Consider the following 27,880-nt stretch of genomic DNA (forward strand, 5'->3'; position numbering starts at 1 on the left):
GCTTTTCTAAACTAATGCCTGAATTCTACATGCTTCCCCCCACACACCCTTCAGTAGCAGTGGCTTATTTTGGCTGAGTCTGAACGGTTTCACACCTCAGCTCCAAGGCTCCTACTGATCACATTGCTGCCAGTGGGATTACTTTTCTTCCACTGTCATTCATCTGTACTTCAGGAAGTCATCTAGGACAGGCCTTGCACTTAAAAAAGCTCTGACTTCTTGTTATTTTCTACAACAATGCACAAGGCAGAGAACTTTATGGGGGCAGTAGAAATATAAATATCTTACCAATACAGGGCATTTAGGTCTTTTGGTTCCATAGTAATTGTCTAAGGAGCAACTTGAATTTCAAGTAGGTTTTGTATTTCGTTGTGAATATTTCACATACTTCTAAGAGACAGCCAGAATCCATAAAGGTCATGTACTATTGCTGATTCTGTGTCATTTGTCACAAAACAACCAGCTGCTAAGATCCCCCTATGACCAACATTACCCCGCCGCTCAGATAGTTTGGGGAGGGCCCATAAGAAGCAAAGGAGGATCAAGACAGCGATGACACCGATGCTGGTAGAGTGTCAAAGGACCTGTTCGGAGACTCCACCATTTTTTCTGTTCTCCACAGCACCCATCCACAGCTCATATAAATTTAACCGTTGCAGGATAGGAATACTCTTGTGCCACAAGCCTGCAGCCCATATTCCTGTACTCCACCAACTCCAATTGCCTGTTAAGCTGAAACTTCCCCTTTCCATTGTCTCGTATAAATTTATTTTTTCCTCTGCTGAGGAGGTTTTTAAGTTTGAAACAATAGAAAGAAAAAAATTACCATCATCCTCAACAACTTCTGAACAAATGAAAACATTAAAAATATTATGGCAAAATAACAATAAACTGAAACAAATCCAGTACGCTGTGCTTAAGGAAGAAGATAGAGCCCAAAATGCTCTCAACAAGTTGTAATTCCTGTATTTGTTACAATAAGGAGATGCTTTTTACCTTGGAGGCAACATAAATTCAGTGTGTTAATACACAGGCTGCCAAGCCTAACACTGCTTTTATTTAAATATTGTCCTGAACACAGCATACAGACACTGTACGTTAACGGCATGTAAATCATTGCTGTGCTATAGCTACCTCAACCTATTTCTTCTTCATCTTTTCTAACATTGTCAAAGTTTTGTTTCATTTCTTCCCTTCCCTTGAATAAATGCTGTTTTCAGTGCACAGCTCCAAGCTACCACTTTATTGCCTGTTCCAGGCCTATGTTACCTGGAGTTAATCGCCCTTCAGCTACATATTGTTAACTGTGATGTGCCAGCTACCTATAAAGGAGGAAAGGGCTTCTTTTTATACTAGAAAATAAGATATATTCTACTGAATTGCTGGGGTGGGGGGAAGCCTTTGTTGAAAGAAGGGAACTAGAGCTATTTTTTATTAGTATTATAAAGAAACCTGTACTCCATTGAGAGCACATGCTGCAATGCGAGGGAATTTAACATCTCCTGTGCTATCAAGACATTATTTGCAGCTTGTTTAATGAACTCAATTTCATTTTTATCTGTACTTTGTATGTAGGTAAAAAACAAATATAGGAATAAAAATAGATTTCTCCAGCAACATTCTTTTGGGGGTGGGGGGAGGGAATGATATATCAGTCTCAACCACAGATATCTTGGTCGCATTGTCAGGGTGGACAGCTCAGTCTGTCATTCATTGCCCATGGCGGTGAGCTGGGACACGAGTTGTTGATATGACACTAAACAGAGAATTACATTTTTCTACACTGTATGGAAAACATAGATGTATTCTTGTTCTCTGTGCCTCTGAACAGGAGAACAGTGCTGATAGGAGCCCACTACTTTAAATTGTTGTTGGCTATTCACTGCATTGACAATAGAAGGCAGTTGTGAACTGGAAGAAAAAAGAAAAAAATCCTACTGGAAATGACAGCAACCCATTTGGCATACACTGAACAGAAAGCAGACTGGTTTTATTCAAATGATGGTTGAATACTTAAGCAGGCATAAGATTTCTTTTGGGCCTTGGAGTGATTGTGGGGTATCCCATTCTCTTTCCCCCCCAGATTTCAGTTCTTTGGATACCAGAGTAATAAATTGAAAACTCCTGGTTCTATCTAAAAAAGTAATGACTGCTTAGTATTATGCTTCAAAGAGACAGAAACTCCTGACAAAGGCCCTGTCTCTGCACTGGGAACAGACATATAGAGATATGTGTGGGGATGGGGAGTTTGTTTAATTTTTATTTCCTTGTTCCAAGTAAACTCCATAACTGAGTTAACATCTCAGAGTCTTTCCATAGGTGCATGTAACCTCTAGGTATAGAAAGAGAGGTGATGTTCCCCTCCAGTTTGGAAAATAAGTGCAGTTTTTCTGTGTGTACAGTGGTGAAAAGAAATTTTTAAAAGTCCTGGCATGGCTATTTAGAAATACTCATGTGGAAACTTTAAAACCCTGGTATATTCAGCTTCCACTCTGTTCCTGTGGACCAAACAGGAGGATGCTCTGCCTTCTTATTTAGGGTTTAATTTCTTCAAGCTGCTATCTCTTATTGATTTATTCCCATTAGCCTTTTGACTACTCTTCCTCTAACTACTATTTGTCCAGTATAGAAACCCTGTGGGGAGTTTGGGCATGTTGGAGCAAGCAATGTATTAATGTGGTTACTGCCTACAGCAAGGCTCAGCACAACTTTGCATTTATCTGTGTTTCTGTTGATGTAATTCCACAAATCCTGTTATAGTCATATATATATATATATATATATATATATATATATATGAGGAAGAAAAGTCCAAAGTCTAAGCAAGGCAAAATCCCCCATTTGTTTTGAAAGATGGATGGAAGACAGGGATGGGGGAAGAACCATATCTTGTGATCCTTTAGCTACAGATCCCTAAAGAAATGTCTCGGGAGATGTGGGACATGTATTGGTATTCAGTAGATTGGAGTAGCTTCTAGTTTGATATCAAGGAGCGTGGGCAGCTAACCTCGAAGTGGCTAGCTTCCATGGAAGGAGCCAAGCTTCATCCCATAGCAGCAGTGGAAATGCTATGCTGGATTTTGTGCAGTAGAAAACCTGTGCATGCTTTGGAGGAAGCTAAGATAGGAGACTGGGGATGCATTTTCTTGGGGAGAATGAGTCAAAGCAAGCTGGAGTATTTGTTGGTGTCATTAAGTGTGCTGACTGTCCCTCTGCTTATGTGATATGGGAGAGATTCCTGTGGTCCTCTGCCTGCACAGCTAGTACTCATCTTCCCAGCAGTTATTTGCTGAAAACTGAGAAACAGTTAGCTAGTAAAACTGATGGAGTTTTGCAATTGTTAAAAATCAAGCAAAGAAAAAGGAACCACTAGTGATATCTGCTACAGACCGCCTGATCAAGGAGAACCTGTGGATGAAGCACTCTATAGACAGATAGGAAAAGCCTCACGCTCGCAGGCCCTTGTTCTCATGGGTGACTTCAACCACCCTGACATCTCTTGGAAGGACGGTATGGCCCGACACAAGCAATCCAGGAGGTTCCTCGATTGTGTAGAAGACAACTTCCTTCTGCAAGTAATAGAGGAGCCGACAAGGAGAGGTGCCATGCTTGACCTCGTGCTCACCAACAGGTAGGGCTGGTTAGAAATGTGACGCTCCAGGGCAGCCTTGGATGCAGCGATCATGAGATGGTTGAATTTGAGATCCTCAGGACAGTGAGAAGAGCGTGCAGCAAGCTCACTGCCCTGGACTTCAAGAGAGCAGACTTTGGCCTCTTCAGGAACCTGCTTAGTAAGGTTCCATGGGGTATAGCCCTAGAGGGCAGGGGGGCCCAAGACTGTTGGTTGATATTCAAGGATCACCTGCTGCAAGCTCAGGAGTGTTGCATCCCAACCAGAAGGAAGTGCAGCAGGAGGGCCAGGAGACCTCCTTGGATGGATAAGGAGCTGCTGAGGAAAATTCAAATGAAAAGAGGCTTATAATAAGTGGAAGCAAGGACAGGTGGCATGGGAAGAGTACAGGGATGTTGTCCGAGAAGCCAGGGACCAGGTTAGGAAAGCTAAGGCTCAGTTAGAATTAAACTTAGCTAGAGGTATTAAAGGGTTTCTACAGGTACATAGCAAATAAAAAACAAACTAGGGAGAATGTAGGCCCTCTCAGGAAGCTCTCAGGAGAACTGGCTACACAGGATTTGGAGAAGGCTGAGGTTCTGAATGACTTCTTTGCCTCGGTCTTCACTGGCAAAGGCTCTGACCACACCACCCAAGTCTTGGAAGGCAGATGCAGGGACTGTGAGAATGAAGACCTTGCACCCACTGTAGGAGAGGATCTGGTTCGAGACCATCTTAAAAATCCGAATGTGCACAAGTCCATGGGTCCTGATGAAATCCATCCGTGGGTCCTGAAGGAGCTGGCAAATGAAGTTGCTAAGCCACTGTCCATCATATTTGAGAAATCCTGGCAGTCAGGTGAAGTTCCCGATGACTGGAAAAAGGGAAATATAACCCCCATTTTCAAGAAGGGGAAAATGGATGACCCGGGGAATTACAGACCAGTCAGTCTCACCTCTGTGCCTGGCAAAATCTTGGAGCAGATTCTCCTGGAAGGCATGCTAAGGCACATGAAAATCAACAAGGTGCTTGGTGACAGCCAGCATGGCTTCACTAAGGGGAAATCCTGCCTGACCAATTTGGTGGCCTTCTATGATGGGGCTACAGAACTGATGGACAGGGGTAGAGCAGTTGATGTCATCTACCTGGACTTGTGCAAAGCATTCGACACTGTCCCACGTGACATCCTTGTCTCTAAATTGGAGAGACATCAATTTGATGGATGGACCACTCGGTGGATAAAGAACTGGCTGGATGGCCGCACACAAAGAGTTGTGGTCAATGGCTCAGTGTCCAACTGGAGACCAGTAACGAGTGGTGTCCGTCAGGGATCGGTGTTGGGACCGGTCTTGTTTAACATCTTTGTTGCTGACATGGACAGTGGGATTGAGTGCGCCCTCAGCAAGTTTGCCGATGACACCAAGCTGCGTGGTTCGGTTGATACCCTGGAGAGAAGGAATGCCATCCAGAGGGACCTTGACACACTTGTGAGGTGGGCTGATGCCAGCCTCATGAGGTTTAACCATGCCAAGTGTAAGGTCCTACACCTGGGTCGGAGCAATCCCAGGCACAGCTACAGGTTGGGCAGAGAAGAGATTCAGAGCAGCCCTGCGGAGAAGGACTTGGGGGTGCTGGTCAATGAGAAAATGAACATCAGCCGGCTTCAGTGTGTGCTTGCAGCCCAGAAAGCCAACTGTGTCCTGGGCTGCATCAAAAGGAGTGTGACCAGCAGGTCGAAGGAGGTGATCCTGCCCCTCTACTCTGCTCTCGTGAGACCTCACCTGGAGTATTGTGTGCAGTTCTGGTGTCCTCAACATAAAAAGGACATGGAACTGTTGGAACAAGTCCAGAGGAGGGCCACGAGGATGGTCAGGGGACTGGAGCATCTCCCGTATGAAGACAGGCTAAGGAAGTTGGGGCTGTTCAGCCTGGAGAAGAGAAGGCTGCATTGAGACCTCATAGCAGCCTTCCAGTATCTGAAGGGGGCCTATAGGGATGCTGGAGAGGGACTCTTCATTAGGGACTGTAGTGATAGGACAAGGGGTAATGGGTTAAAACTTAAACAGGGGAAGTTTAGGTTGGATGTAAGAAGGAAGTTCTTTCCTGTTAGGGTGGTGAGGCACTGGAATAGGTTGCCCAGGGAGGTTGTGAATGCTCCATCCCTGGCAGTGTTCAAGGCCAGGTTGGATGAGGCCTTGGGTGATATGGTTTAGTGTGAGGTGTCCCTGTGCACGGCAGGGGGGTTGGAACTAGATGATCTTAAGGTCCTTTCCAACCCTAACGATTCTATGATTCTGTGATTCTATGATCTGTGTATAAGCAAATATAACACTAAACAAAGGGAAGCTCCTATGTGTTAAAGCTGTCCTGCAAAGCCTGCCATTGCAATACAGTTGTGTTACTCAGCTTCTGGTCTGTATTATCCAAAAAACTCTCAGAAAACACTGTGTCCTTAGAGAACAAAACACATGTGGAGTTTCCTTTCCTGCCTACCTAACAGGAAACTGGCTTTTTGTCTTACGCTTTGGGAGTGTAGAAGTTCTTCTAGTATTCATTTGTAGGGGGAATCAGAGTGCTCTATCACTTTTTGAAGTTTTTATCCACCCTTTCCTGAGTTGCTGGAGGGTAGCAAAGCTGATTCTGAAGTGCTCGATGTGTTACACCAGTGCTCCCAATGGCACTGGGAAGTCTTTGAGGGTTGATTATATTGTAATGTCATACTCAGTGTTAAACAAATTGTGAGATTTGGAGTCAGAGGAGTGTCCTGCTCGAGGATGAGATCTGTATATCTATCAAATGTTTATTTGCATCCTGTGATGTCATCCATTATGTATCGATCCTATAAAGACTTTGGTGAAATTTGTTGAAGTAGGGATTTCACTGGGATGGGCCAGTAAGATTCATGTTTTTCAGACAATTTTCACACTTCTGCAACTGCAGTGGGAATAATTTGGAAACAATGACAGTGTTGAAGGACATGGATGTTCTTTATTATGCTGCTATTTTTCTAACCTGAGGCTCTTGAGCATCACTACATTGCTAGAAACAGAAAGAACAGACTAGAGAGAATATGTGTATATTCCTATATACAGCGGTGGTAGAAGCATCTTAAATACCTTGAGGGTGGGTATAATTCTGGGCCTGAGAGCTGATGAGTGAGGTTTCTGTACAGAGATACGGATTATTTTCCTTGTAAAAAAAAAATCTGAACAGTACTGCAAATATATATTTGAGCAAAATGGTGTATGAAATGTGGAAAAGAATTCTGAGAAACCTCTTCCAGTGATTACTTCTAGATATCAGCCTACCATGCATTCATTGTCCAGGTGGTATGGGATTTGAGAGACTAAAGGTAGTTCTACAACTCTTTGTGACTAGTAAACATGTTAAATGACTGTAAGTGATATTCTGCCCACTCCCCTCCCAAGACTCAATCAAATACAAGTGCTCTCCTGCTGATGGGAGCAGCAGTTAGACAGGCAAATTTGGAAGTCACCAAGTCTGAGTTTAGGAAGATTAATTTATTACTTCTCTTTTTACAATAACAATTAGTAGACATGGACATAAATGCTGAAAAAAAGTTTTGCAAAATAAAAAATACTTTTTTTTTTTTTTCTCTTGGGGAGAAGGAAGAAAAAAAAATAATATTTTTCAGTGGATTTTTTCCAACCCAGTCAGTTTTATTAGTAATGTTTCATGTTCAATACATTTGTGAATACTCTCGTAAACACAATTGAGCTGGTGATGTTAATTCTCTTTGTGTTACTTGTGAGAGAAATGAAGTGAGGGAATAAGAATATTTGAGAATGAAATAACATCTTTTATTCAATTATCTTTTGAGAATTAGGACACAGGTAACAATGGCCATATTCAATTACTAGTTTCATAAATTTGGGACTAGTCCATATTGATTAGAAATTTGAACTGCCTGCTTGACTTCTTCACAATTGCATTATTGACATTAACTAGAATTTACTTGTTCTTGTGAGGCCTTGGAAAAGCTACTGTAATGAAGGGGATAGCTGGAGATAACAGTGAAAAGTTATAATACTTTGAAGTCTGCTCAGCAGGGTTTTGTTCTTTTCTTGGTGTGGGCTGGTGGGAGCTAGTGTGTATTTGGGGTTTTTATTTTGTTTAATGCAATCTAGTTGTGCCATGCTATTAAGATGGTGCATCTTTAAGTTTTCATATGAAAGTATGAGCTTTGGTATGACAGAATATCAAAGTGAAAATTAATGTCCGCCACTTGTATATTGCCTAGATGTTACTTTAGAGAGAAAACAACAGGAGCGAGACGAAGCCATACATATGTTAAATTCACATCAGTAATAAAGATTAAGTAGAAGTTAATAGCATCCCAGTCATGCTTGTGGAGGTAATCTTCTTTCTGAAAATTCAAAATTAGATTTGGAGGATCGAAGCAAACAGGGGGTGAGACTTTGGCGTAATATTTTAATCAAATTGTCATGAATGAGTGGATACAATTAAGAATTCTGTCAGTCACAGTGCTGAGCCCCTTTTGTTAGTCAGCTGTTGTGAGGGCATCGTGGGTAGAGATTAAACTTGACCTTTCCCAGGATCTTCATTTTTGACCCTCTGGCTAGGCTTTGCTTGTCAGATGGCTATTTTCTTATTATTTATTTATTTTTCTGTTTGAAAGAGAGGGTAGCAGGGGTTGGGGACAGACAAAGATGTTCTCTCTGTGTTCTTTTTTGTTTTGCTAACTACAGCAGACAAGGCTCAATAACGGCTCCCTGTCAGCTGCAAAGTGCCCATCTAAGCCTCTTTCCTTCATTACTTCTCTGATGTGTACTGTATGTCATTCCTTGGACAAATTTACAGCTGAAGAATCTGTGCCAAAGGCAATACAACTTAACGTGCAGGGAAATGTTTTCTCTTCAATAAATTGTGCTCTAACATTGCTACAGCAGGGTTGCTTTGCTTTTCAAGTCCTTTAGATAAGTTGGGCTTCTTTCTAGAACTGTATTTTTCAGAGGGGTTTCTAAGAGTGTTTTGGATCAATCTTCTGTGAGAAATTTTGTTCTTTGCATGGTCCTTTTGAGATTATGACAATTTTAACACTGAGATTAAAAGTAAGATACTTTTTTCAAGTTAAAGGCAGTGATACGTATTTTAATTGCTGCTCATGTAAAAATGTTCTCAGCATAAAACTTTGTGCACTGAATCATGACAGAAGTATCATGAGAGTTTTTGTGAATTCATATTCTGTAAGACCAGACTATTAGGTGTTTGCTAGTGGCCTGTTATAACAATTTGTATTATAGAATGCTTTGTGGCTCCAACTGAGATCAGACTCTGTTGCATTAGTCATTTTCTGCATACCACCTGAGACATTTCTCTCTTCTCTGCTTTGGGATCCATGCAAATGTAAATCCTTAGCTATGGAACTATCAACCCCAAAACTTGTCTGAGAAAAGACTATTAAAACAAACAAACAAACAAACAGACAAACAAAACCTCCAACTTCAAATTAATAAAAAAATGTCTCAATTCATACTGATGAATACTATTGTTGCTGAAAACCTCTGTTAAAAAGTGACTTATAAAAGATAAAATAAGTGATTTAAAAGGCTGAAATTATGTCTCTTCCCAGTGGCTTTATCAGTGTCCAAGCATTGAAATAGTCTTAGTCTGCATCTGTTTTTGGAAAAACTGGGGGAAAAGAAAATAATCGTGTTATTTCAACACAATAAATAGTTCTCCAAGGCATTAATGTACATAAACACAACTAGAGGAAACACAAATATTAGAACCAGGGCTCACCACTCATTTATAAATGAAGATAAATCAGTTGCATGCAATAAACCGAGATTAACTTGATGCCTGAAGCATGCTCTATATTAGAGGTTTCCACATGCTCACACATAGGTGGATAGTCCTTTTTCTTTATTTTCTCCTTTTTTAAAAATATAAAAAATAATTTATTCTTTTAAATTGATCCCAGACGATTCTACTTTTTTCTATTTTTCTTTTCCTTCTCTGCCATTTTATACAAAGTGTTTGGTAAATAGAAAAGTGCTTTGGACGTTGTGTGACAGTATGTAATCTACATTCCCACTGTTTGTTTTAGCTTTTGTTGCGGAAAGAATAGTTGGCAACTTGTGCTAGTACACCAGTTTCTTTGCACTCCTCTATACTGTAGGACCTAATTATATTTTAACGCTGCATTTGCTCCATTTGCCTGAAATGATTATTTTAAATAAACTGACAGACCTATTGTGTTGTGACATCACAGTAACTCTCTTTTGGGGATTTTGTTTTTTTTTTTTTTTTTGTTTGTGGCTTTAAAAAAAAAAAAGTAAGGGAAAACAAACCCTTCTGTAAATTCAGCAATGGCACAAGAAATTACATTAACAACATTTAAGCAAAGTGTTGAAAACATACCGAAATAAATGCTAGTGCACTTCAGGGCTTGATAGGAATATGCATCAAAATGCTTGGCATTTAACTTTTTTTTCTTTGGGAATTTAGCCAGTGAAATATAGCTGCCAGTGTCTCAGGCCTGCGTGTGTTCTTCTGCAATATGCTCTCGATCAATCAGATTTGCATAACTAAACTGTCGGCAAGCCCGCTCGGATGCCCAGGTGCAGGGCCATTTGCATATAGAACAGTGAGGAGGTCCCAAGAGTCACTTCAGACTCCAGTGACTGCTGAGCCCGCAGTCCACACCGCACTGGAAATGAAATTGGAATGACAAAAAAATGGTTGTGCTAGTCTGCAAGGGTGAAATATGCACTTATGTTTCAAAGGTTATGTGGAGATCACAAGACAGCATTCAGGCATGAGAATGTGTACAAGCCTACAGGAAAGCAAATGCTTGTTGTGTGTATTTTGTTTCCCTTCCACCAACCACATTTATACATATTTATTTATATATATGTTTATATATATATACTAATATGCAAAATATTTTTTTCCTTTAAATTTGTCAATTTCACATGTTCTTCAATCCTTAGGTATGGAGGAAGGCAAGGAGTGTATTTTCACTAGATAGCACTTTCCAGTTAAATCTCCTGGGGGAAAAAATATAAATAAATAAGACACCTTTCCTTTGAGTTTATATCTCTCTGGAATGTGCATCTACTTTTTCAGCATGTTTGCCTAGTCCTGCTTCCTGGACTATTTATTACTCAATTAGAAGAGCTAAATGGTGAATTATTACCACAAACTATCAATATCGATGGAAATAGAGTAAGAAAAAATGGATTACAATACTGATTACTAAAAGCTCTTTATCTGAGGCTTACCGCAGGTATGGTTATCCCCATTTTACAAGCAGGAAACTGAAATGCATAGTGCTGAAGTGATTTTCCTGTAGGAAAGCAGTATTCCATTGGCACTCTGGAAGAAACAGAATGATTTAATGGCATTGTGAAAGATCTGGTACAACCATTAAGAAAGCTGACCTCCTCTTCCCTTACGACATTTGCCAAGCACTGAAAGCAAAGGATACTCTTCTTATCTCACTTGATTAGGCTGTAGTGTAGCTGTTTTCCCAAGGCAATTTTTGGGGTACTGTATGTGGAGTGAGGGGCTGGAGCCAACTGTACCTCCTCCTCACAGCAGTGTACATCTCAGACCTGGCAAGGAAGAAATACTGCAGATTTGGCCCCACTGAAATGCTCTGGTTTGGTGGGTGAGGGCAGAAGACAAGGTGTCCCTCCTGGTTTGAATGTCAGTTGTTGTCAAGTTGGCATCCTGAGCTGTTTCCATGACAACAGCTTTTTGTGCTGGGGGACGAGTTCATGCACCTGTGATCTCAATGAAAAGGACAATGAGAGAATGTACATTATTTAAAGCTTTTATCTTCCAGTACATGTTTGAGTATAACCTTGAAATTGGGTGAATAAAGGGCAAAGTATATTTCTATGCATAGAAGTGGAGTAAACTAAATTGGTTAGGAAGAGGTGTGAGGAAAATTGGGGGCATTTTACAGCAGGGACACTTCTCAAACTTTTCATGAATGGGTCAGGCTGTCTTGTCAACTTTCCATTCTGTATATCTTGGGAGTGAAAGGAGTCCATCATTCTTGTGAGACTGAAAAGAAGGGGGGAGGAAGAGGCAAACAGTTCAGCAACTGTCTTTCAGTGGGTATTTTCCTAAAAGACACTTTAATTAAGTTTGCTATTGTGGTTGTGCTTTGGATGCCCACCATAGCTCCTGTTATTTGAGGCCTTGGTTGACTCAAACATATTTGTTGACTCAAACAACTTCCAGTTGGAGTGATTATGCATCACTCTGAACCTTGATTTGCTAAGAATACCTAAATGCTTCTGAAGCTTCATTTAAAGCTTAAGTTAGATGGTACCTACTGGAAATAAATATAAATTGTGTTCTAGAAGAAATAAGCTGGTTAGTCCTTACATTTTCCAAAATCAAATGAAAATTCTTTAAGAAAAAACTTAGAAGCAGTCTTTTTTTTTTTTTCAGTTTCTTATTCTGTCATTGTTCTTGGTGGTGTCAGTTTGCTAACATCAAAGCAGGATTGGGATGGCTATAATTTTCTTCCTTTCAGAAACAGTAGAAAACATTGTTCAAGTATTTTGTCTTAGGAGGAAAGAAGTCTATAGGTGGCTCAACATGAATAAAAAAGTAACCAGAAAGACATTTCTGTAAAAGAATACTTAAATAGTGGAATCAAATAAACTAACCCAAAATATGCAAAAAAAACCCCCAAAACCTCAGCTGACTCAAATGCAAACACAAACTATATTATTACCATTCATAAAATATCTTTATATTTTTGTACATGTGTATGATCTGTATAGGTAAATACACACATGGACATTTTTACTTCAAACGCTTACATTCTTTTGGCTGGGAGGGTCATCTCCTGCACTGAGTATTGAAAAAATAGTCCATAGACCATCCCAATAAAGCAGGAGGTGCAATAAGAACAATTGAACAAATTTATCTTTGGCTATAAGTCATAAACGTCAGTGATTATTTGGATTAGAACTTTCACAGCTTGTATACGTGAAGTATTTATTTAAAATCAGAGCATTTGGAGTGGCTTTCAGATTTCTGCTGTGTATGGACATAAAAGGAGCTTCACCAAGGGAGAAAAAATAAAACATCACAAAATGAGAACAATCGTTAGGCAAGCAGATAGTCAGAGAAATGGCTACAATTGTTAGAGAAGACCATAAAGTTTAGGTGGTAGAAGCAGAGATGACTGAAGCCCAGGTTTATCTTTCCTTCTTTGTGCTCTTGAAAGGCAAGTTATCCTTAGCCCTCTGTCTCAATGGATAACAGATATTTCCTGCAATTAATTCTCCTGCACTGTCCACCTCCTGCCCAGTATGAAACTGCTAGAATACATGGGAGGTTAAGAGCAGGTTTATGTGGCTGACATGAAAAAAAATATACCTATACAGATGCATACAGCATTACATCAATCCCCTGTTGCCATGGCTTCAAGGTGCGTCCTAGCAGGCAAACCAACCTCCGCCACGTTAAAGCAGGACAAGTTAAAGTCAATGTCTCCTCAGTATTTTCACCAGCACAGTGATGATTCTAGGCTTGATAATTACATATTTAGACCTCTTCTTCTCTCCTTTCTTGACGTGCAAGAGGAGACACTGCCTCCCTCCCACCCACCTCAGTGTAGGTCAGCTGCTATGCTTTGTGCCACTGGGCTCAGAGATAGCTGAGCAGGGAAAGCAGTGTGCCATCACTGTTACTGGAGATGTATGAGGGAGAGAGAGATCACTGTCACAATATAATCTGCTATTTTCAATTAAATTAGTAGTCGGAACTTCATTTTCAACTTAATCATTGCAGGCAGACACTGCAGAGATGGCGGGGGGGGGGGAGGGGAAGGAAAACAAATAAAAAAGGCCCATTGGTAGCTGTGGCCATATTTAATTAGTCTTTTGGCTCAGTTTATTTCAGTATTTCATATATACCAAAGTTTAGATTTAAAAAAATGATGAATGTATGTAGTGTCATTAAAAGTACTGGTTGCAGAGGAACTGGTTTCTTCAAGTTCTTTCAGTAAAATTGTGGTGTAGCCTGCAAAACTAGTCAGCTTCTCCATATCCCCAGTTTCTTCCTGTGTTAAGTAAATAAACATTTATTATTGTTTCAGCTGAGGGAAACAGTAGATTTTGTCATTTGGATAATGCTAGCTATGGCTAAACTGAATGAAATTTTGCACAAAAGAAGGAAAGAATCCATCTGGTTCATACAAGCCACTAATTGTATTTGCCTACCTTTGGGTAAGCCAAATTTTGAAAGAAAGGAAAAGTGGGAAACATTTAGTCCTTGGCTGGACTCTTCTGTGACCAGGAGTAATGTGGTACAGCTTTAATGGGCATAAACAGTGCTTTCCTTACCTGGATATGTTGAGTTTTCTTTTAAACCTATTTAGGTTCAGCATGTAATAGGAAAACCCCATAAAATGGGTCAAGTTTCTGTTCTCTTACCTCAGTTATCTGCTATTGACAGGCTGTAATCAGAACACAGAGCCTGGAGCAGAAGCTCCTTAGTTAAAATGGCAGACAGGTGCCACAGCAGCCAGGAAGCACAGGAAGAAGAGGCTGTTGCATGGTTGGGCTTGCAGCGGTAGTGGGCTGTGTGGTGAGTGTTGTGTGTGTACTCAGTGACAACAGTGGTACAAAGGATTGGCCCAGGCCTGAGTCACTGCTGCTGCATTCCTGCTTCTGCCTCAGCCATGGGAGGGGATGAATTATCCGCCAGCCTCTTTGGTGCTTCCCCTCAGCTGCCCTGCCATGCCCTGTTGAGGAAGGGAAGGGACCTCTGCCCTGCAGGCCTTGTTCCTCACCATGGTAGTGAGGGACTAGAGGTGCTAGCACTACTAATAAAGTTAAAACTTTCCTCTAGGTGTCTTCTAAGGAGTTGAATAACTTGTTCTGGCCTCCTCTCATGACTGTGACTGGGAGGAAACTCCTGCCGCAGTTTAAAGGTCATCCTCCTTATTCCTGTTTTCTTATAACAATGATACTTTAAACTCCCACAAATCTATTATCATACTTTTCTCTGTTATCATACTTTTAAAGGGGATTAATAGAAGTATGCCATTACTTTGAGGAAAACTTCAAAGGTAGGTGACAGTTCCTTACAGGAAGTCAGGGTTTTTTGTGCTTGCTGGTTTTGAGCTAGCAGCTTGTGTTCGAGAACTGCTGGTGGCACAGTGAGAAGGAGAGATGGAGAGTCTTACACCCCTGGGATCCTGTTATTGTCTTCTATCACAATGCTATTACATTTCTGGGACATTTTGGCTGTCATGGGCTTGGGTGAGTGGGAGTCTGATCCTGGAGCTGCTCCTTGTCACATACACTAGTAGTGAATGGTGGTAGTGGTGGCATCAGTTTGATGCTGAGAAGTCCCAGTAGACCCTGTGGAGTATATGACCTGAACAGATCACACAGACTCAAAGGCTGGGTGGCTGTCGTCCCTACTATGGCTGCCACTCTCCCAGACAGTGCATTGTCTTGCTTGTCACCAGCTGCTGAACTCTGGCCTCAAAGGACCAGATTTATCATGTGTTTATGTGGATTTGCTTTGTGAAGACACAATGGTACACGTATTAATTCAGGTCTTAAGAAACATGTAAGCTGATGATTTGTGTTTGGACTGTTGGTTTTTCCATAAATGTATAGCTTGCAACCTTTTTTTTTTTTTTTTTTTTCAACTGAACTTTTATTTTGTGAATAACTGTTGAAAATTAACATAAAAGAGTGCACAGCCATTGTCAGAGCCCATTCTTGAAGAGCATATGAATGTGCATGTATGGCCTACTATGCAAATGGCTTGGATGACAAAACTGCCTAGCTTCTGCTATGGGGTGATGACTCACTAGTCACGCCTTGCCTCTCCTTTTCCTTCCCTTTGTCCACATCAAATATGGCTTTTCAGCAATGTTTTCTTCACTCTGCATGCTAAGGACAGCACCCAGCCTTGCATGGCCTGAATCATGGTTGCATGCCAAAGTGCTGCTAACATAAATAATATGCAAAATGTTGCATATATATTATAACTCCTTTAGTAACATGATCTCTTATGCAGGATTCATGGAGCTTTTGGGTGATATTGTCTTGGTTGGTTTCTCAATTTGACTTTGCCATCATTTGTAAAGCTTCTCTAAAGTTTCTTTGTTTTGAATATTTCTGATGTGCCTGACGAGGCCTTTGGTGATATGATTTAGTGTGAGGTGTCCCTGCCCATGGCAGGGGGTTGGAACTTGATGAACTTAAGGTCCTTTCCAACCCTAACTATTCTATGATTCTATGATTCTAAGTATTTGGTACATGGTATTTAAATACTATAAGAATGAATTTAAAAGCCAGAATACCAGTCCTGACAATGTCACTCTTGCTCCCTCTCCTTCAGTCATTCTTCTAGTCTGTTTTGTAAGAATTTTCTGCTTTTATGTCTAAAACAAACCTGCTATCACAGAAAGCTGTTGGTCAGAAGTAGTGAAAATGAGCTTTACTCCTACTTTAATAATCTCCCACTATGAATTCTTTGTATCTCAAAGGAGCCCTTCCTTACAAGAGCTCACAGCTTTTGAATGAGCAATGAATTTGTATGTCATTGCAACAGCCTGTTGAATTAAGTGGTTATGATCCCCATTTTACTGATGGGCAAACTGAGGTACAGAGAGAAGTGACTTGCCTGGGGCTATGTGGTAGATCAGGATTTGAACGTGCCTGTCTCCTGGCTTCAGCCACTTACAGTATTTTTTTTTTTTAATTTCCCTAATATTTTTATTCTTTCAGAAGCCTTTTTTCTTGAATTTTGTTTAAGTTGAGCATCTTATTAGAACTGTCTAAGGTTTACTTTTATTTTTATGTATATGTATCTTTATATACACTCATATATATATACACACATATAAACTCTTCCTCTGTGTGTGTATATATATATGTAAAGATCCAAATTCTAAATGTACAAGCTACAATTGGACTGAGTCCAAGGTATTGTTTGCACTAACTTTGCTTGTTAGTTACATGTTATAGCTCTAGGAAAAGGTGCCTGTTTACTTGGCGTGTTCCAGTAATCTAATTGGAAAAGTGGAATTACCACTTAAAAGATGTGAAAGAATGATGTGAAGAGAAGATCTTTAAGTCATGAAGCTAAAATGAACTGAAGTTATATGCTGGAAAGTGCTGCCGTTTCTGTTGTGGAGAGAAGCTTTATTTGAAATAACAAAATGAAAATTACCGATCAATGCAGCCAGAATAGAATGATTGATGTTTCAATTGCACTGCTAGAAAATGTAACATTGCATAAAGATACACTATTTACCTTCTTTTAATTTCCAAGTTTTTGCACATTATAATAGCATATATAAGTGCGTTAAGTGGGCATTTCCAGACAGTGTGGCTGGGAGCAGAGATGAAAAGAGCTGCAGTATATGTCAAAGTTCAGTCAAAGCTCTGCTGCAGTAGTATTTGTTTTTAGAAAATGGTGACAAGTTGTCTCCCATGGCTGAAGTTGTGTTTTTTTTTTCTCTGGGAGAGGCTATGGAACATAAAGGTTAGGCAAGAACTGCGCCTTATGTCATCTCCATGGACTCTGTTACCTGTGCCATGACAGGGTGAGGAATGAATGCTCCAAGTGAAGGACTTGTCAACAACTTTTCTGTCTGTACAGCAGCTCTTGGGAAGTATGTAAAAGTTCACAGCTTCATTCTTCATTGTGAAGAGCCTTAGTTCATAGAATCATAGAATCACAGAATCATAGAATAGTCAGGGTTGGAAAGGACCTTAAAGATCATCTAGTTCCAACTCCCCTGGCATAGGCAGGGACACCTTGCACTAGACCATGTTGCCCAAGGCTCTGTCCAGCCTGGCCTTAAACACTGCCAGGAATGGAGCATTTACCACTTCTTTGGGCAACCTCTTCCATTGCCTCACCACCTTCACAGACCTTCTTCCTGATATCTAACCTGAACTTCTTGTGTTTAAGTTTAAACCCATTGCCCTTTGTCCTATCACTACAGTCCCTGAAGAAGAGTCCCTCTCCAGCATCCTTGTAGGCCTTCTCTTCTTCAGATTGAACATTTCCAATTTTCTTAGCCTGTCTTCGCCTGCCCTTATATCTCTGGATATATTAATGCAATCTTCAGAGTTGGACTTTCTGCAGCTGATGTTGTCTAGCAGTGACATAAACGAATAATTTGTGCTCCATGCCTTTTTGATGGATGAAGTACAGAGTTAACATCATAGAGGTTAAGATCTTTGCTACGTTTTCCTTTATGCATGAAATAAGAATGTTTTAGTATTTACACATAGTAAATAAATATGTCACCATTCTAAAGCTTGGGCCAGATCTCCATCCTTGTATTCCTGCTGCTAATTATTTATGATTCCCAGCTATGGTTAAACCACTTAACGCATGCTTAGGAAATGGGAAATACTTATTTGCTTACAAATAATAAGCACAAAACTGCACAAAACTTCAAGAATCTATATAACAGTAAAAAAATTCTTTTGGCTTTTGGAAAAGCCTTGTTTGAACAGTGTCTACACCTCTGGCTATATTTGACCTGCTGCTACTTTAAGGAAAGAAGCTTCCCATGAGAATGTGCAAAAATGTGATTCTGAAACTGCCTATTCATTTTTTTCCAATTGCTAAGGGCATCTATACAGACAGGTTAAAGCATGTATATAAATGATCCGATTTTCAGGAATGTTTAGTTCATTGTATTTCTGTGATCAAAAGGAAAGGTTAAGTCCCGTGTGTGGTTATAGAAAAGCAGTAGCACAATTCTGTTTTCTGCTACAGACTTCTAACAAATTTATGCTGCTGTAGTTTAATATGGAGTTTGGTCATTTAATACCATTATGCCTTATTTATTACCCTTCCCTGAAACTCTCATTTGCTATGACATCAGAAGTTGTTGCTATGGATATGATTGCTGTGACACAAACATAGTGATTAGGACATCAGATATAAAAATGTTTTGTGAAGATGAACTCTTTAGGAGATTCAGTCTCTCTGCATGCAAATGTTTCTAGTACAAAGCAGAGAATGAGGAATGCAGAAAATAGAATAAATAACTAGAGTTGCCTCTAAATGAAATGTTTTACCAAATTTTCCCTGAAGCGTCAGCAGCTCTTTAAACATGCTGGTGATGGCCCATCACAAAGCCAGATGTTACCATTTATCAAGTAAAGTAAAGAGCCCCTCCTGCTTCCACAAATATGAACTGAATATGAAATCATATGGGAAACTGCTGCACTAACCCTGGAGAAGACACAACATAACTTTTAAGCTATCGACAGGCTTGAGAGTAAAAGAAGTGTCTTGACAGGAAAGAGTGTCTGCATCATTACTTGATTCATCTTTCAAAGACAAAATTGCAGTCATATGTATAACCTTAAATCACTTGATGGATGTCCTACAGGTTATGATTTCCTTCTCCTCTCTGTTTTTCACCTTCTCCTCCCATTCCATACGTGGGTCAACTGCTTCTTAGGGAAAAGACCTATTGTGAAAGCTCTGAGCTAGCTTCCTAAAACCCAGACTAGCAAAATGAGCATATAAGTCACATGGAGAGCAGTTGTAAAGAATTGTTACACTTTCTTGTAAGTGTACTTTCTCTTCCACATCAATCTCAAACCTGGTGAAAAAAAAAAGAGTTGGTCTACATTTAGCTGGACACAGCAGAGCCAGCCCTGGGTGACGTGTCATTGGTCCCTGCACCCTATTCACCAGCAGCATTGATCCTGATGCTTTGCAAAATGACATAAAGCGTTCAAATTCTGCTCAGCTCAACACTGGCTTATGTGGTCAGTCAACATCAATAGTAACAGTATTTTTTTCTAATGGTGTTTTACCTAGAAATTTGTCACTTCACTTGGCTATGTAGGATGTAGCAACCATTTTAATAGTGGACTGATGTAACACACTGGCTTTGGAATTAAACGCAGAATCATTCAAAGACTCCAGATCTTCAAAAAAAGAGTGCACAAAGCAACAGTAGTCCAGTGATGTTGTAGCTGTAATAGTCCTCCAAAATACCTCCAAACAGTTTTGGAGGGAGAGGTGCAGGAAAACTGATAAAGTTGGCAAAAATAGATATACTTTTGATGAATTTAAGTGCTTTTACAGGTCTGAAGGTTAAGCAGCAAGCTTCAAAGTACATATCCAGGGGAACTGTTTGCTGAACTTGAGCAGGTTGACTCCAATTAGACAATTCAAAAGAAGGGCAGCTGGGACCTGTGGATCACTAGGAGATACTAGCAAGAGAAAGGTGATGAGATCGTTGGCTGAATGGATTTTTTCATTTTTTAATTTATTAATTTTTGAGGAGTTAGTTGGAATGGCATATAAGAAAAATTATCAAATTTCAGAAATCCAGTGTTGCTACCAAGCACATAATTTTTAGCAGTGTATTGGGTTATAGTTTAAGTTTCCAAGCTCTTCTTTCTAGAAGTAATTTGTAGGTTTCCTTCACATATGAAGTCTGATATCAGGGTCTGAAAAGATGTACTGTGAAAAATGTTATTCCACAGGAAATTACGGTTTTGTCCTTCATATGTGGTGTTTCAGTGTTCGCTCTGGTGCATATTGATGAAGTGTATTACATCCTGGGATGAATAAAGGATATTTCTGTTGTGCTATATTGATGGCAGGGGCTATGGAGATACGTTTCCATTTCTGGCTATGTTGTGGTGTGAGCTGTTTTTTTTTGGAATTTGGCCAAATGCTGACACATGGACTATAGAGGTCATTTTGATAACTACACTACAGCTAGTTTGTGCTAGGTCAGGTTGTGCTGGTGGATATACTGCAGACAGAAGGGTGTGAAATAAATTCCTAGTTTAACCCCACAACACAAAGTATGGTCAGCGTAGGTCTGTGATTCTCTTTAGGCAGGGGCCATTCTGTCCGAGTGCTGCCCTAGCAGTACTTTCTCTCCAGAAAGAGGATTGGGGCAAACTCCAACCCATCTGCAGTGGCTCCAAGAGGTCCTGTGTACCATTTCTGCCTCTCACAGCTTCCTCTCACTTTGGTGCCTGTTGTACAATTTGAGCCCAATATGTTTCAGGAGGGTGGTTGTGGAAGTGGGGGAGGGGGTCGCTAAATTATGGTTGCTGTGGGAACTATAACTTTGAATTTCTTGACATCTGTCCAATGACAATCTCAACATTAACGTTGCATTAACATAGTTTTTTTGCATTTAATTAAAAAAGATGATGGCCTGGAATCTGTTAAGGAATTTAAAGCCAACATTTAAGCTGTTTGCTGGGAGCAGATATGTCAGAGCCTCTGCTCTGGAAATGCTCATGTGTGCTCACTAAACAGTCTGACAATGTAGAAAAGCCACAGAGGCAAGAAGTGAAATAAAAATGTTTATAAAACCGTTTTCTGCTTGTCTCCTTCTGGTGGCTTTGCCCATGGAATGATGGAATCAGCAAGGTTGGAAAAGAAAATGAAACTGCTCTGACTGATTTTAAAATAACTTTGAATATAAAGAATTGTTTCCAGTTCCCCAAAAGCCATCCCTGGTGCTGGCCACTGACTCACTCGTGTGCAGGCTGAGATTTCTCCCACCTATGCTGTTTTCCTGCAAGTTCTTAAGAGATAATGGTGGAAGCTCTTTGACTGTATCAAGACAGAGGCACAGGACAGTAGTAAATATCTGACTGCAGTATTCATCCTAATTTCTGGAATCTTAAAAATGCATTTTGGTTTCCCCATATAATATTCCAGTGCACTCACTAATTGGTGTTGATTTTGAGGGTTATGCACAAAAATGTTTACCACCTCAAAAGGTTTGGAGGCACTGAGCTCTAGAACTCTCTTTTGTAACCTCATGTTATTTCAATAAGTTCAGCTATCAGACAAATAGACATATGGACTATGCTAAAGTTAGGTGCTGTAGATAGGAGAAAGATGTTCATATGGCACCAGTGTTATTTAGCCTTCTCGCATAACAGAATACCATACTGTTAAAAATTGTCTATTTTTATGTAATTCTTCCACTTATATTGAGATAAAAAAATTATTAGTCTAAGGTTGGCTCACATCATCAGAGCTTCTAAATTTTGGCAACTTCCCTACAGTCTGTTACAGGCAATAAGTGCCAGGGAAGTTGCTTGAACACAAGCAAAAAATAGGTCTTCCTGCTGAGCCACCAGCCCAGCAATGTAAGGAAGAATTTAATACCATGGCCTTAAGAAAGTTTCTGTGTTCTTCACAGGCAGTCGTGCCTTCAGTAAGGTGATGGAGGGAGAATATAAAATCTCAGAGTTATTGTAAGCCGTGAAAAAGTTGTGAAAGAAGACTTGGCAGTTAGTAGCTTTATGTAAAAGATTTTTGCATATAAATTGCATATGCATATGACATTTTAGCTCCAACTTTACATGTGTTTTGGAGGTTGGATGCAATCTTGTCCCTGCCTGTCTGTTTGCTTTTGCCATAGCTGCATCAATATTAACCCTGTTGGTTTTTCTGCTGGCTTTTTTTCTTAATTTCCCCCTCTTCCAGTTTTGATTTAAGAACTAGTTGGTTTCTTTTATCCTAGGGAAAAAAAAAAACAACCACCCTAAAAAACCCAACAAAACCAACCCCCTAAAAAATGGGCTTTTTTTTTTCATTTTTTTAATGAGCTATTGTTTTTAAAGCAAGCATATTTCTTCTTTGTCTTTTGGAGTAGACTCTCCAGTATTCTTCTGTTGACAAGAAATGGCTAGAGATCTGATAAGATGAAGAGATATACCTTTACTGGAGACCCTTTCTCTTCTTTAAAAAGAAAAAAATATTCTTTAACTATTATTGCTATCCCATCTGTCCCTCCATCTCCCTCCCAAAAATGGTATCACCAGAGAAACACTGGCTTTGCCTTACCGAGTAGCTGCAGACTGTATTAAAGAATACCACTATTCTGAACTTAAAGTTGGATGGACTGTTTAAAATGACTGTTTGTAAATTAGCTCCTTTTTTGTTTGCAAATCATTAGTGAACAGCCTGGTTCATCTCCCTCTATTTTTGTCTATTAATATCCTCCTGGTGATCATATTTTATTCTTTGTAAACTGTTCTGAAAAACAGAATCAGGTTTTGACTCATCACTAAGCCCTGTTTGTAAGATGTAGTGACATGGGTAGCTGCCCCTCGCTGTCTGTGTGACTGAAATGGTTGTGGCCGGGGCATCTGAACAACTTGTAGTTCTTCATTCTAATGAAACATAAGCAGTTAAGAAATTTTCACACTTGGCCCTAGTAGAAATTGTAGTTTCCACCAATATTACTTGATGAAATAAGCAAGCCCCCTTCCCCTTCAGTTCAAACAGCAGTGACTCATTTCACTTTGACTTACCTTATTACTGCAGTGGGAGAATCAAGGCACTCTAGGGTATGCTATTACATTACCTGCCTCTGTAGTAGAAGGGAGCTTTTGTGTCAGAAGTAGTCTATCAAGTGATTTGCAGAACTGCATCTTATTGCTAAAGTACTTTCCCTTTATCTAATATTTTTTGATTATTTGAAATTATCTTTGGATTTCAGTTGTGGGTTTTTTTTTTCCCCTACTAAAATTTCCCACACTACTGATTTCTTGCAGCTGTTTTAATGAACGGAAGTTAGGAGAGTGTTGAATAACTAGGGATTATCTTTAAAGCTTCATATTTATTAGCACACACACACACACACACACACACACACAAAAATATCCCTGAATGTTTTTAAGTAAAAAAGCTGTTTTCTCATAATCATTCTCACTAATTTCCTGGGGTGGACATATGATATAGTTAATACCTTGAACCTGTGGTCCAAAATAACTGAAATTGACAATTCAGTGGTTTAAGTTATCAGAACATTTAATTTGATTCCTAAGCATATAAAAGTTTCAGTTGAATAGGAGAATGTAGCTGAACATGATTTGTAATGATGCATCAAAAGGTATGACATCCCCGCTCAAATCATTTATAAACAGCAGAAGAATTTTAAGAACTGAATTACTATCTGAACTTCAAAAGAGACCATGTATTTCTATTAATATAAAGAACAATTGAGGGCTGTTAGCCATTAAGTTATTTAAATTTGAAATTCATCAAAAAGGTGGTGGAGGAGGAATATATCTGCACTCTAATGTGGATAAAGGATCTTCTATGTGAAGTAAAATTAATTTTGAAATAAGAGAAGTTTAAATAAACTCTGAAGAATATATGCAACTTTCTCTTCAGAGTGCCTTTCTTCTAGACTCAGCTGAAACTCAGTTTCTCTCCAACGAGATCCTAAATACCCTTAAGATGAAAATTTCTATTTCCATGGAGTAGGTCCATTCCTGATTATGAATTTTCTGAATGCTCAAAGGTTTGTTCTCTAATTCTCTGTAGCATCAGGCTGGGACTGGGGAAAAGGTTCCATTAAAGAACAGAGGTTCAAGTGAATGGGTAGATGGGACTTGTTTCAGAAGGAGGGGAAAAACAACCAACCCAAACAAAATTCAAATCCACTTTATTTAATTCATTTTGGTATCTCTCAGATAAGCAGCTTGGATGCAGAATGAAATGAGAGTTTTGTGTAGTGAAATCACAGCCGCTAGACTGCAGAAGAAAACCATCAAAATTTATTTAATGTCTGACACAGGACATGTATCAAGCCAAAATCTTTTATTTTACAGAACAGAAGTTGCATGTGAAAGGGAAAAGAAATAAAGAAAGAAGCTTAAAGAAATTGGGGGGGGGAAGGCAGTACTAAAACTGCAGTCTTAGCCCTCTAAACCTTTTTGCTTCTCTGATTGATACTTTTCAATTATACCTTCCCATTTCACTGACATTTGAAATGCTTTTTTTTTTTTTCCTAGCGATAACTTCAAATGCTTAAGTTCCAACAGCACCAGTAACCCTGTTTAGCTGTAGTAGTAAATTGGTTCCTTGTACAACATAATGGCAGTGACAGCCTTTTGCTAGGGAAATGAGTTCTCCAATGGGACATGCCTATGATAAGACGTCTGGTTTTGAAATTGTATTTCTCTGTATCAGAATTAAATCTGGACTTTATATTTCTTTCTGCCACTGCTCTGTAGCTGGTCCCTATATAGCACAACCAAAGACTGACAAGTAATGCTTACACAGGAACCCTTTCACTTAAATTGGATTTGTCCTTTTATGTTTCCTCCGATTATTAGCTATTAAAATCTCTCAAACCCTTTTTAAACAGCGATAGGGTTTGGCAAACCTGAAACTCACTGACTGGAGAGGGGAAAAAAGAGAATTCTAATATTAAGAGCAGCAATTTCCTTCAGTAGGTAAAATTAACTCTCATTTAGTAAAATACAGTATTGATTCCCTGTGTTATATCGTAAGATATGCGGAGTATCTTCATTGTGTTGAGAAAGGTCAGGATTTGAATGTATTATATTGGCACAGCTAAAGGCCTTTTAAAAAGGATACCAAAGGAAACACAAATCAGTGCCACTCCTGGGTACCTTTAGAAAATCCAAGCCTGCTTTCTTCTGGCTGTCATATTGTGTTTCTTAGAGCCTTTAACGGTTAAAACAAAAGTAATGTGCCTCCTGTGCTGTTTGATTTGCAGTGGTGCCTGACAGTACCATAAGTGTGTGCGTTTTGTTAGTGTATTATTAATATATGCTGTAATGGAACAGCACAATGGAGGTCACTAGGAGATCATCAGTATATGTAATTGCATTTTAACCTTAGGTTTACATTATCACTTAAATAACAAAATAATAATCAGTCTGTGGGAAAGAGGAGTTCTTTTTCATTTTTTGCAGTAAAAATTAACTCAGTGTGATCCCTATATTGGTCCTCTCACTACTGACACCAATGCCATTTTATTTTTCTTGAGAGAAATGTTCCTGGGAAATTTAGGAAAGAAACTGCTTGTAACTTTGAAGATCTTCAGAAATAAAAAAAATAGTTTACATTTCAGCAATAGCCTCTGACTCATTTCTGATTTCATTTAAACATGGGATGTATTTGCAGTAGAGACAATAATGCGTTCTGACCAAGAGGGATCTTGAAATATACTTTCTTGAAAAGGCTACCGGACTGGTACATATACAGACTGTAGCATTTATGCATGATTTGAGGAGACTGCAACTTTTTGCTTTCACTTGGCATCAGGGATCTCTAGCAGTGGACAAGATGATTTTTTTTCCTTGCTATGGTAGTGATTCTATTGCACCCACTAAATGATTAGAAGTTATTTTATCAAATGTTTTAATTTAATGTGTAATGAGGACTTGGCCCTTTAATTGTTAATATTTTTACTTTTTAAAACATTGACCAGACTATAACTTTTACAGCCCTTTTCTGTGTTTTCTAGACGTCCTTAATGATGATGGCTTGACATCGCGAACAAAGATTTGGGAAGGGCTTTACCCACGCTTACTACAAGCACAGGACTTTGCAAGTGTGAGTAAACCCTTCGGGCCTGCACAGTGTATTTTTTAGGTGAGGCACAGTGTGCGTGCAACTGCCTTTACAACTGAGGTTTCTCTGCCAGGGCCTAGTGAGCTTGGGTGGTAACAGTGAAGTCCTCAGGTCGTAGGTTTGGTTAGAGTATCCTTCTCTTAGATGGATGTCCTTACAGAGCTAAATGAGCTCCATCTGCCCGGGTTTGAAGTTAGAGTTGTCCTTCTCCTAGGATGGTTGCCTGAAGGCTAGTGAGCTCATCCTGCCCATGGACGCACTTTGTCTGACCCTTTAGTTAAGACGTGTCTGGCATATGAGACCCTACCGGAGGCATATGTCACCACCAGCATAGCACTCAACCTCACAAGGGCATGCAGGCTCTTTCCCCACGACAAGGGGGTGTCCGTGAAAGAGTGTCATTCATAATCAGAAATGTTGAATACAGAAGGACAAGTTAAATCCTGTCATTGAAACAACAAACAGCTTTAGTCAAATGTATTGGCACAGAATTAAAAATGCATCAAGCATGTATTTGTCTTCTCAATGGGAAGCCCTTATTAATAGTTTGAAGAGTAGAAAGCTTAGCCTTACACAACAAGCACTGTAGTAGGACTTTTTTTTTAAATATATTCTAATGTGTGAAATTGCAGGATGCCAAGGTTGCCATTAGAGCTCCTCTCTTATTCCAGTAATTTTCCCACTTAGATTCATTCTTTCCTTTCACAAAAAAGCACTTCACAGTGGTCACAGCAGAAATGCAGTGATACTGAGTAGAGTGCAGTAGTCTTGCAAGGTTAATTACTATACCACTGTCAAAATATTGGACATAGCTACAAGGACATCAGTCGGCTCACTTCTCTGAGAATTCTCTCTCTTTTTCTTTTTCTTTTGTGTGCAGGGCTTTTCTAAGGAAATGTGCTTTAGTCAGAATTTTAGTAGAAATGTGGTGTTACAGACAAGTTCTTCTAGAGAAACCCACTTTTTTCATTCTGGGCCCAGTGCAACACAGTAGCACGAACCTGAAACAAAAAAAAAGTATTCTTAGTAGACCTGTGGACATGACTCCTACCTCAGCAGACCCCCTGAAAATAAATCAGGTGAATTGTTTGTATTCAAAGCTTTGTTTTGGCTTCTGACTAGAAATTTAAAAGCAAGTGTTTGTCTTCAACACTGTCATCCTTCCCTTTTCAGCCAAGGTGTGTGGCAGGTTTTGGGAACTTGACAAACGGTTTCTTTGTATTTAGGAGTAAACCATATCTAATTAAATTTTAAAATGAAGTTAAGGGAAACCACCAAATCTATGTGTGGCCTGGCAGATATCATGGTCTGTGTTTACCAGCTGTGGGCCATCAGGCTGGAGTCCCCTGAAGCCCTTACTGGAAAACTATAAAACAGAACAAAATCAATTTTGCTTCCTCATTCACAAATTTGATTGTGGTAATGAAGAGTGTGTATGAATCTCTCTTTGGGTTACAATTTCTAGCCAGTGCTCAGAAATGTTTCTTCTACAGAAGGTGATAGAATAGCCAATGGCAAAATCTGACCAGATTTGGTTTGGACCACAGTCTCCTATTCTGATCCAGCCCAATGATGCCTCCTTGCTAGGTTAAATAACAGTCTTGCTAGCAGGTCAAGATTAGTCCACTACTATATTTCACCCGGACCTTGCTGTGTTGTCATTTATGTTTTTGACAGCCAGCTGCTGTCATTTGACTGTATTATTGTGGTCTTTTTGCTGATGCTTTCTGGACATGCATGCTCTTTTCTCTAGCTGTCAAGTCCAACCCAGCCCACTACCATCACTTGACATAACTGGCTTGGAAGTTTTCCCACGAGGGGCTCAGTCCAAGGAAACAGGTTCCCGCATTACCATCCTCCACCGTACCTCTCTGC

The 27,880-nt window shown here is 39.7% G+C and overlaps 1 protein-coding gene and 1 long non-coding RNA gene across 3 annotated transcripts in view; one reads left to right on the forward strand and one right to left on the reverse strand.

Moving 5' to 3' along the window:
* VRK1 (VRK serine/threonine kinase 1) overlaps nucleotides 1–27,880 on the forward strand; it is a 342,112-nt gene that overhangs the window by 103,402 nt on the left and 210,830 nt on the right. The gene's annotated exons all lie outside the window — the stretch shown is intronic.
* LOC134168450 (uncharacterized) lies at nucleotides 7,247–14,544 on the reverse strand. Of its 2 annotated transcripts, none has more exons than XR_009966551.1 (3): nucleotides 14,059–14,544; nucleotides 10,879–10,972; nucleotides 7,247–9,283 (listed from the first exon to the last, which is right to left on the reverse strand). It is a non-coding gene; the product is annotated as an uncharacterized LOC134168450 (long non-coding RNA). The 2 variants fall into 2 exon arrangements; XR_009966552.1 differs by lacking the exon at nucleotides 14,059–14,544 and adding an exon at nucleotides 11,099–11,314.

The sequence above is a fragment of the Pezoporus occidentalis genome, unplaced genomic scaffold, assembly GCF_034315485.1.
Source record: "Pezoporus occidentalis ecotype Australia unplaced genomic scaffold, CSIRO_AGI_Poc_V1 ctg31, whole genome shotgun sequence".
Taxonomy (NCBI): Eukaryota; Metazoa; Chordata; class Aves; order Psittaciformes; family Psittacidae; genus Pezoporus; species Pezoporus occidentalis.